The 15,172-nt window shown below is 36.6% G+C and overlaps 1 protein-coding gene and 1 pseudogene across 5 annotated transcripts in view; both read right to left on the bottom strand.

Annotated features, from left to right (window-relative positions):
* ARHGAP12 (Rho GTPase activating protein 12) overlaps positions 1 to 15,172 on the bottom strand; it is a 106,649-nt gene that overhangs the window by 54,579 nt on the left and 36,898 nt on the right. The window lies entirely within an intron of this gene.
* On the bottom strand, positions 5,199 to 9,678 carry LOC119245107 (cytochrome c oxidase subunit 6A1, mitochondrial-like; annotated as a pseudogene).

The following is a 15,172-nucleotide window of genomic DNA, read 5'->3' as shown; positions in this document are numbered from 1 at the left end:
TAATTTTAATGGGCCATACCTGTTATTAATTAACAACTGAATTGGGACAGTACCTCTGCACATGACCCAGTTTTATATTTAAAAAAAGACATGGCCTGTTCCACTTTATCTATATATAACTACAATAGTCTTCAGACTATCCACAGAAAGGGAAATTTAGGGAACCATATATATTAGAAGGTAACTTTAATCTTAGATTCTACCTAAATTGTTATTTTTAATACCCAAAAAAACTGAGATTTGTCCTCTTTTTACTTTTGACATTAGTGCAAGAAATGCTTCTAAAACATACTTGAAAGAATGGCAAAACACATCAATGAAGAAGCTACACCTTTTGTTTCTTAATTAGCATATGTTACTCAGTAGTAATACTTAAGTATCCACCAGACTACAAATGTAGAATTACACAATTAAATGACCAGTATGTCTCTACAACCCATAATCATATCTTTAATTTAGATTTGCAGGGGAGAGGAGAAGGACATTTACCAATGAGTCGAACTCTTGAAATGGAATTTATTTTTCAAATTCTATGGTAAATTACCTATTTAAGCTCTACTTTGCCATAATTGCTTATAGCTGCAATAATGAGCCATTAACAGTGTAAGAGAGGACAAAAAAGAAAATATACTTTTTTGAATAGTTTTGAATAAACTATTTAATTAAAATAGGGGGGCCTCCCTGGTGGCGCAAGCATTTAAGCACTGCATTATGAAGCAATCCTCAGCCTCTGCAGCACAAGTTTGATCCCTGGCAGGCCAGGGAGCTACCCGCATGGCGCAGCAGACCTCTCCTGACTCACCCGCTGCTCCCCTCAGCAGTGTACTTCGGTCAACATGCCTGTTCTGTTCCCCACTGTCTCTAGTAAATCCTCTCACCCCCCGCATCTCTGGCTTGTACCCCAGCTCTTGTATGTATAAATAAACTTTTTAAAAATAAATAAAATAATTAAAATAGGGCTGAAAATTGTTTTAGGTTCACAACTAAAAATAGCGTATCCATTTTAACTGGAAAAATATACCTTTCCAAAAGACTGTCTTTCAATTCATGTCAAATTTTAGAAAAAATACCTTTGTTTAAAATTTTAAATATAAAATTCTTACAAATTCTAATGTTCATATCGAAAAGCATGGCTGCACTGAGATTTTAAGCTCCATTGAGTATACTAGTATTTTATTTGCTTATTTAACTAATATTTAAGAACTAACTGTGGGCAAGGCAGGAGATGAAAATAAGACTTTCCCTGTCATAAGGGCCCACAGCCTAATAAAGAGGAAAGAGGCACGTTTAAAAAAAAAAAAAAGCTCTAATGGCATGAGCTAAGTGCTATAGAGGTGTGTGCACAGAAGCACTGGGAAAACACAGAAAAAGCAGCACTAAACAGAAGAAGAGAATGAGACATTGTGTTCAGGACAAGGTCCATGGTATGGTTTTAACTGGATCTATAAAGTAGGTGGTAGACAGCTAGGTAAAACAAGAGAAGTGGTAAAAGGTACTCCAATACATTAAAAACCTTACTGTTTAAAAACAGTTCATGAAAAACAAAGAAATGAAAAGCATTTCAATAAGGAAATGTAACTGATAACAAAGTGACTTGTAATTAAGTCTAGAAACGAAAGAATAAACTACTGATGCCTCTCAAGTCTTGACTTACAGTATGATAAATCTCATTTTCCCAGTAACTGCTTTCCCAATCCACAGAATTGGGATTTCTGATTTTTTCAGAATTGTGAAAAGCTTTAATAAATATTATTTACATGGTAAATAAATTATTTTCCTTACTTTTTTTTCCCTAGTAGTTTTCCAATTTCCCTAGTAGTTATTCCAATTCCAGACTACTCAACTTCTACAGGGCTTACAGTCATGTACTAATATTAGTGCCCACCCCCATCTTTCATCTTGTTTTTGTCCTCTTTCCTCTGATCACCTTAGCCAACAAACTGAATAAACCCTTCACACCATCACAGTCCTGTCTCCATTCAGTCTGCCCACCCCCACCCCACTCCCACACACAGCGGAAACAAGCAGTTCCCTTTTAGAAAAGCTATGAAGTCTGACAAATGCTTATTTCTTGGAAGTGATACACAAACATACCGATGAAGTTATTTCTGTACCACCAGCAAACAAAAACAGTTGTCAACTGACAACAGTGGAATTGTGGTGTGCTATAAATTCAAATCACTGGTATAGATATCTGTACCTATATACATGATGGATAGATAAGAGTTGACAGACATCATGATGGAAAAAACCCTAGGTAACAGGAATAAACATACTGGTCTTGAGGATGTATATGGTTAGGAAATTCATCAGAGGTGAAAAAAGATTTGCCATAAAGGAACAAACGACAAATTTCCCCTTCAAGATCAAGTCCACACCTCTTGCATGCCATTTTCTGTCATGCCCTCAACATGAGTCTTTCCTACAGCCTCAATACTCTTCTTTAATCATTATGTATCTTCAAAGTCTAGAAACAAAAGAATAAACTGCTGATCTCTTCTCAAGTTTTGACTTTGACTCTGATAAATCTCATTTTCCCAGTTACTGCTTTCCCAATCCTCAGAATATTTTAAAAATAGAAAGGTAAATGAAGACAGCTACTTGCTAGGAATTTATATTGATAAAACTTCATTACTAATTTATGTCAAAAGTATTCAACCACATATCTTTGTCCTTGGCCAGTTAAGCAAACAAAATTCCTCAATAGACCATTATGCTGAGAGAGCTAGATCTAACTATTTTATGCTGATAAAGCAACATGCAACAGCCTGGTACACTGGGATTCATTATTACAAACCTCCCTCCCTGGAGATTTGAATGGTAACTATAGGATCAGCATTCAGAGGATAACTAAAGAATACTCTGTTACGGAAATTTCTAGAAAGTAAAACATTTATGGCACAACTACAAATGAAAAAAATGCACCTCAGCTTGCTTGTTCAAAGAATATACTACATGCACAAGTCTAAGTTCAGAAGCTGAAGCTTCTGACAACAACAAAAAATAATAAACTTCAGAAAAACACAAAATGAATTCATAATTATATAGTACTTATTTAAATGGTTGATATACCATCCTTTCATTTTCTGACAAATGTCCTTTTTGTTATTTTCAAAAATAAGATTCTGAAAGAAAATACTTCAGAAAACTTTAATTACCTGAGGAAAAGAATGTAAACTATGACTTAAAATGAACACATCCAAACAAATAAGTTTCTAACTTACTACATGTGCCAACTCATTAACAAGTCCGCATGAGAACACTGTGATACAGGTTCTGTGTAATCTATATAAATTCCAAACTGTGGGCCACCCCTGGTGGCTCAGAGGTTGAGCGCTGGGCTGCGATGCTGCCCACAACCTCTGCAGCGCCGGCTCAATCCCCGGCCGCTGGTGAGGGTCCCACATGGCGTGACAGACCTCTACTGCCGCCCACTGCTCCCCTCAGCAGTGTATTTCGTCAGTCTGCCTCTTCTGTTCCCTGCTCTGGCTCTGGTGAATTCTCTCACCCTCCCACGCTTCTGACTGTACCCAGTGCTTGTATACATAAATAAATAAATCTTTAAAAATTAAAAATTAAAAAATTCCAAACTGTGTAATTTAAAGCATCACTCCCTTAAACCTGTAAAGTTTATACATATTTTATATGTAAATAAATAAAAAGTAGATGATTTTCTATCATCTTATCCTAAAACAAGAAATACTTAAGCCCTGAATTACCAGAAGACATTCAAGAGGTATTTAGATATATATATAGCATGTATCTGCATATAGACATAACCAATCATTCACATATACATACACATATGCATGAAAAGATCAAGAGTGAGTAAGCTTTTGTGATTTATTTCATGATATTATGGCTGGTTTTGCTATGGCTTTTCATTAATTTGTATTTTCTGATTTATTATTCAAGGAGCACATTTATTTTGAAGTGAGATTTTTTTAAAAATTTGTGAAAGAGAAAAGATCATGAATTTTAAACCCACATAACATTTCCAGAATTTCTTTTTGGAAGTTCTATAGCTTAAGCTATAATGGCAAGAACACTTATGATTATCTACAGAGGTCAATACCCAAAACTTTTACTCAGAAAACCTAGAGTAGGCAAGAAAGGTCTTTTTCAAGGTCATAGGCATTTTGGGTTCATTCTAAACCAGAAAATAGCCACTGTGCTTAAAATTATAACCCTTAAAATAAGCCACAATGAAACTATGTTTCCCATTAGCGAGTTCTCCAAGTTGGGAAAGATGGGTGAAGTAGAATAGTATTGTTCTATAAAATCAGTGGTCAAAAGTCTAGCACCTCTTTGGGCAGTTGATCCTAAAGTGTCATAAACTCAAGCCAGTCTAAACACTAGGTAATCATTTCCAGCCCTTCTTTCTATCATTACCATCTACAGAATTTTTTTTCATCTTGCAAAACTAGAACTCTGGACATAGAGTTACATAGTAACTATCCCTCCCCTCCCCCTCAAATCCTTGGCAACCAACATTCTACTTTCTCTATGAATTTACTAAATACCTTACATATTTACACATTTGTGTGCATATATTTGTTCAGAGACTTACACCATCAGATCCCACTTCTTAGGTCTTTGAATTTGGACTGAATTATGCTACTGGCTTTCTTGGTTCTCTAGATTGCAGAAGAGAAATCATGGGACTTCCTAGCCTCCATAACTGCAAGAGCCAATTCTTGTAATAAATCTGGTTAGTTTCTCTTGAAACCTCTAATACAGATTCATACCCCCAAAAAAATTGACATTTTACATGTTTTCCACTTCTAAACATATTACAATAAACACTGAAAGAGGGAGAGGGGGAGAGAGGGAGAGGGAGAGGGAGAGAGGGAGAGGAGAGAGAGAGAGAGAGAGAGAGAGAGAGAGAGAGAGAGAAGGGAGGTGGGGAGACAACATGAATTGATTAATGTAAAAGCAACTTAATTTTGTTCCTCTTGTTGACCTCCTTATATAGTCTATTCCCAAGGAGATACATGCATAACATTGTATTATATTTCAAAGTGCAGGACATAATACATTACATTTCTATAAAGAGATATCCTGTTAAGGCCCTCCCAACCCTTCCTCATCAAAACTTACTCTCAGTTCAGAAATTGTTTTTTCATGACCAATCAAGTTATTTATTTAAGTCATCTCCTGCCATAAGCAGAGACAGAAGTGCAGTGGTCATTATCTGATACAAGTAAAGAAGGTGAGCTTATCGTCCTGTACACTTTTCTGGTCCATGGGCAGAGTAATAAACAGTCCAAGCCAGAGCTAAGTTCCCCATTGCTTAAGTTTCTTTATTCATCTTCATAGATGGTCAACAGTAAATTCACAGAAGAGTTGTGGAATAGAGTGTGGTTACCACGTCCCCAGAAAAAAGGGTTGGACCTGATGTAGAGGTGAACTCGGGTCTCTCATGCTCTGCACCTTGTGACTTAGAGAAGACATTCAAGCTCAGTCCCACCCCAGAGAGCATGATGAAGTAAGTGAGGGCCTTCCCTACATGTGATCTGAGCCCTCTTCACCATGAGAGCCACTTGACACAGGCAATCCCAGTTGTGACAAGGACCAACCTAGCAGCATAGAAACCCCGGACCCTGCCACCACCACCACCACTTCTGACCAGGACTGCTCAGTTCAGAAGTTTTAGTAAAGGTTTTAAATACAAAGGGTAAGTTTTCTATACGTCAAATTAATTCCTGATCTTCATATAAAGACTCAATTTCCCTACACTATTCCAAGTCTCTACTTGAGATATGTCAACACTGCTTGGATTATCAATCATTGATATACTTAATTATTGTCAGCAGGTATTTGAACACTCACAAGAAAAGTAAAAAGGTTTTCTTTCAGGCTTCAGAAGTCTCCACATGTAAAAAAGACAAATGAGAAAATCTCTGGTAGAAATCTAAGTTCAGTTAAGATTTACTAAGTTCTTGACTAGCATGTGTTTTGTCTGTTGTTCTTCAGAATGAGGCATAATGAAAGTGGAATAAAGATGCCTGGTTTCTTTAAATAGAAGAAAGTGCCAGCCATAGGAAGGAACAAGTCTGGTTATTGCAGTTTTTAGCCTTTATATTCTATTTTAATGAGTGTCCCTAGATTAAGAACCATTATGTATCAATAACAACATATCAGAGCAACTAACTCATAAGAGTATCCATATGATTTTTATAATTATATATAATTACTAGAGAGCACTGACATTCATTAATCCCCATTTAAGTCTGTAGCTAAGAAATTTAAAAAGATCACATTTTTCCCACTTCACAAATAACAGCTAGCTATTAAGTTATAACTGATTAACAGCTTTTTTCATATTATTTAAATTATAATAACAAAACTCTCAATGAAGAAAATATTACTTTAACTGAAATAACATAATTTTTTATAAAAACAGAAAGTTCTAATTTATTAATGTTTACCGATACCATCAATATAAACTGGATGCTTAATAATGCTTGAGAAATAAAGTGAAGGAAAATCTAACCTACTTAATGGAGAAGTTCAGCAGCTAAGTAATGAAATTTTAAAGCCACACTTTGCTGGTTAGAAAAGTGATGCATTAAGATTCACAAATATTCTTCCTTAAACAATGAAACTGGAAATCTATTACTTAAGACCCCTGCTGAGGTCTTGAATAAAGCTATAATCATAAAAGATAGAGGCTGTGAAGCTTAGAATTGTAACTTTCAAATACCTTGTATATCTATATTTGTAATTCCATAATGAAACTCCTAAGTTTCCTTTAGAAGTCTCTGCATGTAAAAAGACAAACAAATTTTATTTAATACAAAATCTGAACTGTCTTATACTAACTGATGAAATTTTTGAGCAAATAACAGAAATTCAATTTCAGAAGCCTCACATATTATTTGTGTAGCAATGCTTCTGCAATTTTATATTTGAGTGTTTTGTTGCATTTTTACACTATTTAAATAAGGCAAAAACAAAAATTTTTAAAATATGCAGCACTCCCCTTTACTTTTTTAACAGCATAGGGATAATGAAACTACGGTCCACTTCCAACCTGCAATCTATTTTTGTAAGTAAAATTTTACTTAATTACAATTACATTCCCTTATTTCCATATTTTATGCTACAATGGCAGAGTTGAATATTTGTGACAGACATAGAGCTCACAAAACCTAAAATATCTATTCTTTGATTCTTCACAGGGAAAGATTGCCACCCCCTGTGAAACTGCCTTTCTCATTTTAAGCTAGATTTTAAAACTATATAAACAAAAATTAGCATGAATATGGGTTGAACTGCATTCTTCCAAAGTAATTGCTTAAAATAATGACAAAACAGATCTCTTCAACACTAACATTCTCTTCCTTAAACCCTCAGAAAGGATGAACAGAAAATGCAATCTTCAGCTATGTAAAAGTGCCATTTTATGTTAAACAGTAAGTTTCAACTGATTTCCTTAATCCACATGTAAGTTTTTTTTTTTTTTAATTTATTTTTTTTATAGAGGCATGTTTTATTTATTTATTTATTTGTTTGTTTGTTTTGTTTATACAAGCACTGGGTACAGTCAGAAGCGCGGGAGGGTGAGAGAATTCACCAGAGCCAGAGCGGGGAGCAGAGCAGGCAGAAGGACCGAAGTACACTGCTGAGGGGAGCAGCGGGCGGCAGGAGAGGTCTGCGCGCCATGTGGGACCCTCCTCTGGTGGCCGGGGAGCAGCCGGGGATCGAACTGGCGCCGCAGAGGCTGCGGGCAGCTTCGCAACCCAGCGCTCAACCGCTGCGCCACTGGGGAGGCCCCACATGTAAGTTTTAATACCTATTTAAAAGAAAACTTATCTTGCTTAACTGTGGAAGTAGAATGTTATCATACACAGCAGTTATAGTACAGTGAGCTCCATAGAGACAGCACTGGGACAAGTGAGAGTCAGACAGTACAGGGCAACTCTGCGCCTCACTGAGGAAAAATAATTAAACTGAGCAAAGGAGATCCTAAGAAACTGAAGGGCATAAATCAAATGCATTTTTTCTGCAAACCTGCCAGAAGGAGCATAAGAAACAGCACCCAGGGCCTCCCTGGTGGCACAGGGGTTAAAGACACAGCACTATCAAGCAACCCACATGGCACAGCAGACCTCGCCCATCTCGCCCGCTTCTCCCCTCACCAGTGTACTTCAGTAATCTGCCTGTCCTGCTCCCCACTCTCTTAGGTGAATTCTCTTTCTACCCACCCCCCACCTCTGGTCTACACGCCAGTTCTTTTATGCATAAATAAATAAATCTTAAAAAAAAAAAAAGAAAGAAAGCACCCAGATGCTTTATTCAACTTCTCAGTTTTCTAAAAAAATACTTTCAGAAGTGGAAGACCATGTATGTTAAAGAAAAGGAAAAATTTTGACAACATGGTAAAGGCAAACAAGGCCCGTTTTATGAAAGAGAAATGAAAACTTATATCCCCCTAAAGAGGAAACAAAAAAAGAAGTTCAAGGATCTCAATGCACCCAAGCAGCCTCCTTCAGCCATTTTCTTGTTTTGTTGTGAATATGACCCCAAAATCAAAGAGGAACATCCAGGCCTATCCATTGGTGATGCTGCAAAGAAAATGAAAGAGATTGTGGAATACTGCTGCAGATGGAGCAGCCCTTTGAAAAGGCAGCTAAGCTGAAGGAAAAATATGAAAGAATATTGCAACATACCAAGTTAAAGGAAAGTCTGATGTGGCCCAAAACACAGCCATCAAAGTTGAAAAGAGCAATGAAAAGAAGAAAGAAAGAGTATTAGGAGGAAGATGACAAAGATGAAAAATAAGCTGGTCTATATTTGCCCACCCGGGCCTCCCCAGTGGCGCAGCGGTTGAGCACTGGGTTGCAAAGCTGCCCGCAGCCTCTGCAGCGCCGGTTCGATCCCAGGCTGCTCCCCAGCCACTGGAGGAGGGTCCCACATGGCGCACAGACCTCTTCTGCCACCGCTGCTCCCCTCAGCAGTGTACTTCGGTCCTTCTGCCTGCTCTGCTCCCCGCTCTGGCTCTGGTGAATTCTCTCACCCAACCGAACTTCTGACTGTACCCAGTGCTTGTATGTATAAATAAATAAATAAAAATCTTTAAAAAAAAAAAAAAAATGGCCAACTATTTTAAAAAAAAAAAAGTGTATTTATCCACCCACCCCTTATTCCTTTTAAAGAAAAATGTATGTGTAAGATTTGTTTCTAAACCGTACAGTGTCTTGTTTTGTATAGTTACTACACTATGGAATGTGCCCTTAGATAGTTTGGTCCTGGTGGTATTTTCAATAGCCACTAACCTTGCCTGGTACAGGATAGGGATTGTAGACTGGCATGGAAATTTAAGCAGGTTCATGTTGGTACACAACACAAATTAGTTATCTATGTGAGTGGTAATTTTTCCTCTTCAGTTATCTCTGATATAGCTTATATGAAATAACTAACTACTGTTATTTTAACTGAATGCCACTCTAAGTGTAAAAATAAAAATGACAACTGCTTTGCTGATATTCTGAATGTTTCTAAGTAAATACAATTGTTTTTATTTAAAAAGAAAGCTATCTCAAATGACGTTAGCTCTAAAAAAAAGTTAATTTTATTTTAAATACATAACTATTTAGTACTTAGCCCAAAGAGACCGAAAACTTAAATAGCTTTAATAATTGTTTAACTTATTAAACTTACTTTTCTACTCATTTTTCGTTTGACCTCACCTTATATGCACTGCCTTAATCTATTAAGTCACCTGCATCCCAACAAATCACCTAACATGCTCACACATGCCTCTAGTTTATAGACAAACAGACTGACACTAGGCTGGCAGTTTACATATCAGATAAATCCCATTACTAAAATCATTACCACCTACACTTACGAGAATCATACTGGGATATGCTACATAGTTCCTTGATGGTTACAGATCTTCTTTTCTATAAAGCTTATGCCCAATCTCTGCAGAGAAGTCCGGGAATGTCCAGTTAAAGATTTTTTCTTATGGAAGATAATAGGGAAGCAATAGAAATAACCTACTTTTCTACACTAGTATCTAGTATCCATTCATAACTATGATTCCATTACAACAGATGCTCCTTGCGGGCTTCCCTCGTGGTCTAGGGGTTGAGTCTCAGCGCTTTCACAGCTATCACTTCTACAGCCTGAGTTCGATTTCTATGCCAGGAAGCTAACCCACATATGGTATAGCAGACCTCTTCTGTCTCACCCACTGGTCCCCTTAGCTGTGTATTTCAGTAAATCTGCCTGTTCTGCTGCCCATTCTATCTTTGGTAAATCCTTTCACATCCAACCCCGCACCTCTGGCCTACACCCCAGTTCTTCCACATAAAAATAAACATTAAAAAAAAAAGTTATGCTCTTTGTTTATCATTATATCCCCACAACCCTGAACAATACAAGTACACAGCTGGTACTCAATAAATATTTGCTTAGTGAATACAGGATTGAATTAACTATACTGGTAAACCTAAAGTGACGATTTTTGGTTCTTCTATATGGGTTCTTCTCTTCCATTCCAAATAAAAAATGATTAAAGTACTTAATAAACATATACCCCAAAAAAAGTTCTCTTAAAGCCCCTAGTTTATGGTGGGTATTCAAAATTTATTGTTAATTGTAATGTAAACCTCTCTGAAACAGAGAAAAGAAAGTGAAGACTCTTTGGGCCTCCCCTGGTGGCGCAGCAGTTGAGTGCTGCGCTGCGAAGCTGCCCGCAGCCTCTGCAGTGCCAGTTCGATCCCCAGCCGCCTGCGAGGGTCCCATATGGCGCACAGACCTCTTCTGCTGTGCCCACTGCTCCCCTCAGCAGTATATTTCGTCAGTCTGCTAGTTCTGTTCCCCGCTCTGGTGAATTCTCTCTCCCTCACATGCTTCTGACTGTACCCAGTGCTTGTATAAATAAACAAATAAATCTTTAAAAAAAAAAAAAAAGGAAAGAAAGAAAGTGAAGACTCCTTTTTCAAATACCCTGCCTTGCCATGATCTCAGAAAAATTCTTAGCTAGAAAATATAGCATCCCCTATCAAAGTTTGAGTGGTAGAATGCAAAGAAACAGAATAAACATTACTGAAATAAACATGGACCCATAAAAGACCCTAAACAGTCAAAACAATCCTCACAAAGAGGAACAGTTAGGAACAGTTAGACTTCAAACTATACTACAAATCTATAGTAATCAAAACAGCACATCATAGAAATAAAAAACAGACATACATACCTATGGAATAAAATTAAAAGCCTGTAAGTTTCCAGACAGTTAATCTATAGGAAAGGAATAAAGAGTATTTAATGAAGAAAGTATTTTCCACAAATGTTGTCAGGAAAACTGGCTAGCCACAGGCAAAAGAATGAAACTAGACCACTATCTCATACCATATACAAAAATTAACTGAAAATGAGTTAAGTACTTGGATGTCAGGCCTGAAACCATAAAATATATTTAAAAAACACAGGCATAACTCTCCACAACACTGACTACAGTGATGTATTTGGGGACTTAATTATAGCAAGGGAAACAAAAGTAAAAATAAACAAATAGCTACATCAAACTAATAAGCTTCTGGACAGCAAAAGAAACTATCATTAAAACAAAAAGACACCCTATCAAATGGAAGAAAATATCTGCATATCACATATCCAAAAAGGTATTAAGGGCCTCCCTGGTGGCACAAGGGGTTAAGCACCACACTATGAAGCAATCCGCAGCCTCTGCAGCACAAGTTCAATCCCCAGCCAGCCAGGGAGAAATTCACATGGCGAGGCAGACATCTCCTGTCTCGCCCACTGCTCCCCTCAGCAGTCTATTTCAGTCAATCTGCCTGTTCTGCTCCCCAACTCTGTCTCTGGTGAATCCTCTCACCACCACCACCCTGCACACCTCTGCCCTATACCCCAGCTCTTATATGCATAAATAATCTTTAAAAAAAAAAAATGCTCTCCCCTCTGTGAACATGGGAACCAAATAGCTCAGTTCAGATTTCAAATATTGTTTCCCACCATCCCCAGAAGTACATTCTCACCTCTCATACTCATCAAAATAAATGTTCTAGATTTTTATTCTGAAAGTATAGTGGTTATGTTCATGATACTACCAAACTTTATTTTTTTTTAAAGATTTATTTATTTATACAAGAACTGGGGTACAGGCCAGATGCACGGGAGGGTGAGAGGATTCTCCATAGACAGAGCGGGGAACAGAAAAGGCAGATAGACAAAATACACTGCTTAGGGTAGCAGCGGGTAAGACAGGAGAGTTCTGCCGCGCCATGTGGGACCCTCGCTGGCCGGCCGACCAGGATAAAACCAGCGCTGCAGAGGCTGCAGACAGCTTCACAGCACTGCACTCAACCGCCTGTGCCACCAGGGAAGGCCCAATACTACAAAACTTTAAAGCTCAAAATGTTTCTAACTCTCCAACTAGTTTTGTTCTACACTAATAAAAAGTGCCAAAGTGTATTCAGTAGGAAGCAGATTACTTGATTCAATACACAGAGTCATCCTAACTATTGAGTGAGTGGAAGTATGAGGCACTAGATAATTTTAAGCAGAAAAGGGCAATTCTCAAGATTAATTTTCTTGGTTCTTCAGTACCTTGAGCTAATTAAAAATTAAAAAATCAGTCAGAAATTACAAAATAAGTGCCAAGACACACCCACTACATTTTTTAAAATGAACTTCGAATACATTTCTGACTATAGCACTACACCTCTCTGATCTCCCAAGGCAGAGATTTGACATACTCCCACTCAATTAGTTTCTCAAAGAGAATGAAGGCAGAACAACTCCCCCACTGTGAACCACAAAGCTATTGTAGATTGTGCTCATAGGTAATTAGGAGATTTTAACTAGTAATATCTATAGTCTGCACCTGTGGAGAAGCTACTGGACAGAAAGATAAAGAAAGCTAAGTAAATTGATCTCTGGGCTCTGACCAAAACAGCAAGTAAAATTCAGCAAGTAGAATCACAAAAAATAAGACCATGTCTATCTGCATCTATATATTTCGCATTTTTTTTAATTGTACCATTTCTTAATTGAGGTGACACTGGTTTACAACACTATATATGATTTAGGTGCACAGGTTCACACATCTTCAAATATGTTACTAAATCATTCCCACCACTAAAACAACAATCATCCTTCACCATAGTATCTATAAGATCTATAAGATTTTAAATGAATGTCAGAAATACAATAGTAGGGCCTCCTTGGTGGCACAGGGATTAGGTCTCAGCGTTATCACCACTGCAGCCTGAGTTTGATCCCCAGCCAGGGAGCTAACCCACATGGCACGGCAGACCTTTCCAGTCTCGCCCACTGCTCCTCTTAGCAGTATTTTCAGTAGAGCCATCTGTTCTACTCTCCACTCCGTCTCTAGTGAATTCTCTCACCCCAGCACCTCTGGCCTACACCCCAGTTCTTCTATGCATAAATAAATGAATCTTTAAAAATAATAATAATAGTAAAAACTCAAAGAGTACATAGAGGAGGAAAAAAATTGTTTTAAACTTAGAGTAAGAGAGACAAGTTTTTTGATTAGAATTTTTTTATCAAATAAAAAAAAGAAAGGTGAACATCTGCATTTAAAAATATATATACTAGTCAGAGCCTGCCTAACTAAAACTGTTACCTGGAATTTTTCAACATTTTCAGTTTAGGAGAATTAGACAAATAATATCTAATAGTATTTTGTTTCTCCAAAAGTAACCTGCAGCCACTACAAATTATAGTATTATATTAACAAATATAATGCTATAATACTATATAGTATTATATAATACTATATAGTATTAACAAATATAATACTATAAAGGGAACTAGTAATAATAATAAAGATGACTATAAACTTTTGACTCTTTAAAGAAAGGTTCGATAATGTTTCATATGCCAACAGTTACTAATAGTGGAGAGTGAGCTAAAATACCCTAAACTAATACTTTAAAGGCAAAAACCAGATAAGACTTTACATTTTGTTAGCAACTGAAAGTCTTAAATAAATGGTAAATGAAAAACAGACACTGGCTACCCCTGCCTTATTAAGAGAAATTCAATTAGGCAAACATTTCTATTTCCCAGGAAAACTGAGCTTTCATTCCATTAAGAACTATTTACTCCCTTTTACATTAATTACCCTCTAAATACGCCTCAAATTTTAGTTCAGCAAGCTAAACAGATAAAAAGAGAGAAATGCTGCTAATTCATCTTATTTAAAAGTATTTTAAAACGTAGTTCTATCACAAATTAAGGTATCTCTTACATTAAATATTATGCTTAAGGAAGAAGGAATATAGCAGCCCTTCATCCCCTTTTTTTGCTAAGCTTTCTATTCTCTAACTTCAAATCAAAAAGAATTTAAAACAGTCTGACTACAGGAAATCTCCTTCCTCTTTTTCATCCTCACTGGAGACATAAGTCTCACTTTTTGTCATTTCTATTTTTGTATATTCAAGGTTCTGAGATCTTGAACTGAGTATTTTCACACTGTGCTTTCCTTATGGAGATGTGATTTTATGTGCAATAATCTCTGAAAAGTATAAACTATTTCTAAGGCAAGAAATTTCTAATACTTTAATATTACATATATGATCACAATATTGCTTATATATTTGCAACCAAAAATTAAATTTAACTCTATATACTAAGACTACTAACTATATGCTTTCCAGTCTGATACAGATTTTAACAAAAAATACATCTATGTTGCCTCTCTAACTAAAAAGAGTTTAGTCAAGAAGAATTTAACCAAATTTTAAAACGTTATTTCAAAAAATGCTACTGTCATCAACCACTAAACCACTAACACACACACACACACGTATGTATATCCAATACCTACTATCAATTAGATTCAAGGAATACTGCAAGGCCGCAATCAAATGCCCCTTTCACTTCACCAAAAGTGGGCTCTCACCAAAACAGAAATTCTCAAACTTTCTGGTCTCAGAATCCCTTCATACTTGAAAAAATTACTTGGGAAATGGGAGAGCTACATATTCGTGTAGGTTATATCTACTGACATTGTCATATTAGATACAATAAATTTTAAAATTATTTGCTGACTTTATTTAAAAATATTAATAAAACCATTACAAGTTAACAGATATTTATGAAAGACAGTCTCTCCTAAAAAATATCACAAGAAACCTTAATATCACTACTGCTTTCATCAGTAAAGTCT

Source organism: Talpa occidentalis, unplaced genomic scaffold, assembly GCF_014898055.3.
Source record: "Talpa occidentalis isolate TD23 unplaced genomic scaffold, MPIMG_talOcc4v2.1 talOcc4.14, whole genome shotgun sequence".
NCBI lineage: Eukaryota > Metazoa > Chordata > Mammalia > Eulipotyphla > Talpidae > Talpa > Talpa occidentalis.
Note: the sequence above shows the minus strand (reverse complement) of the source record. Positions and strands in the feature narration are given on the sequence as shown.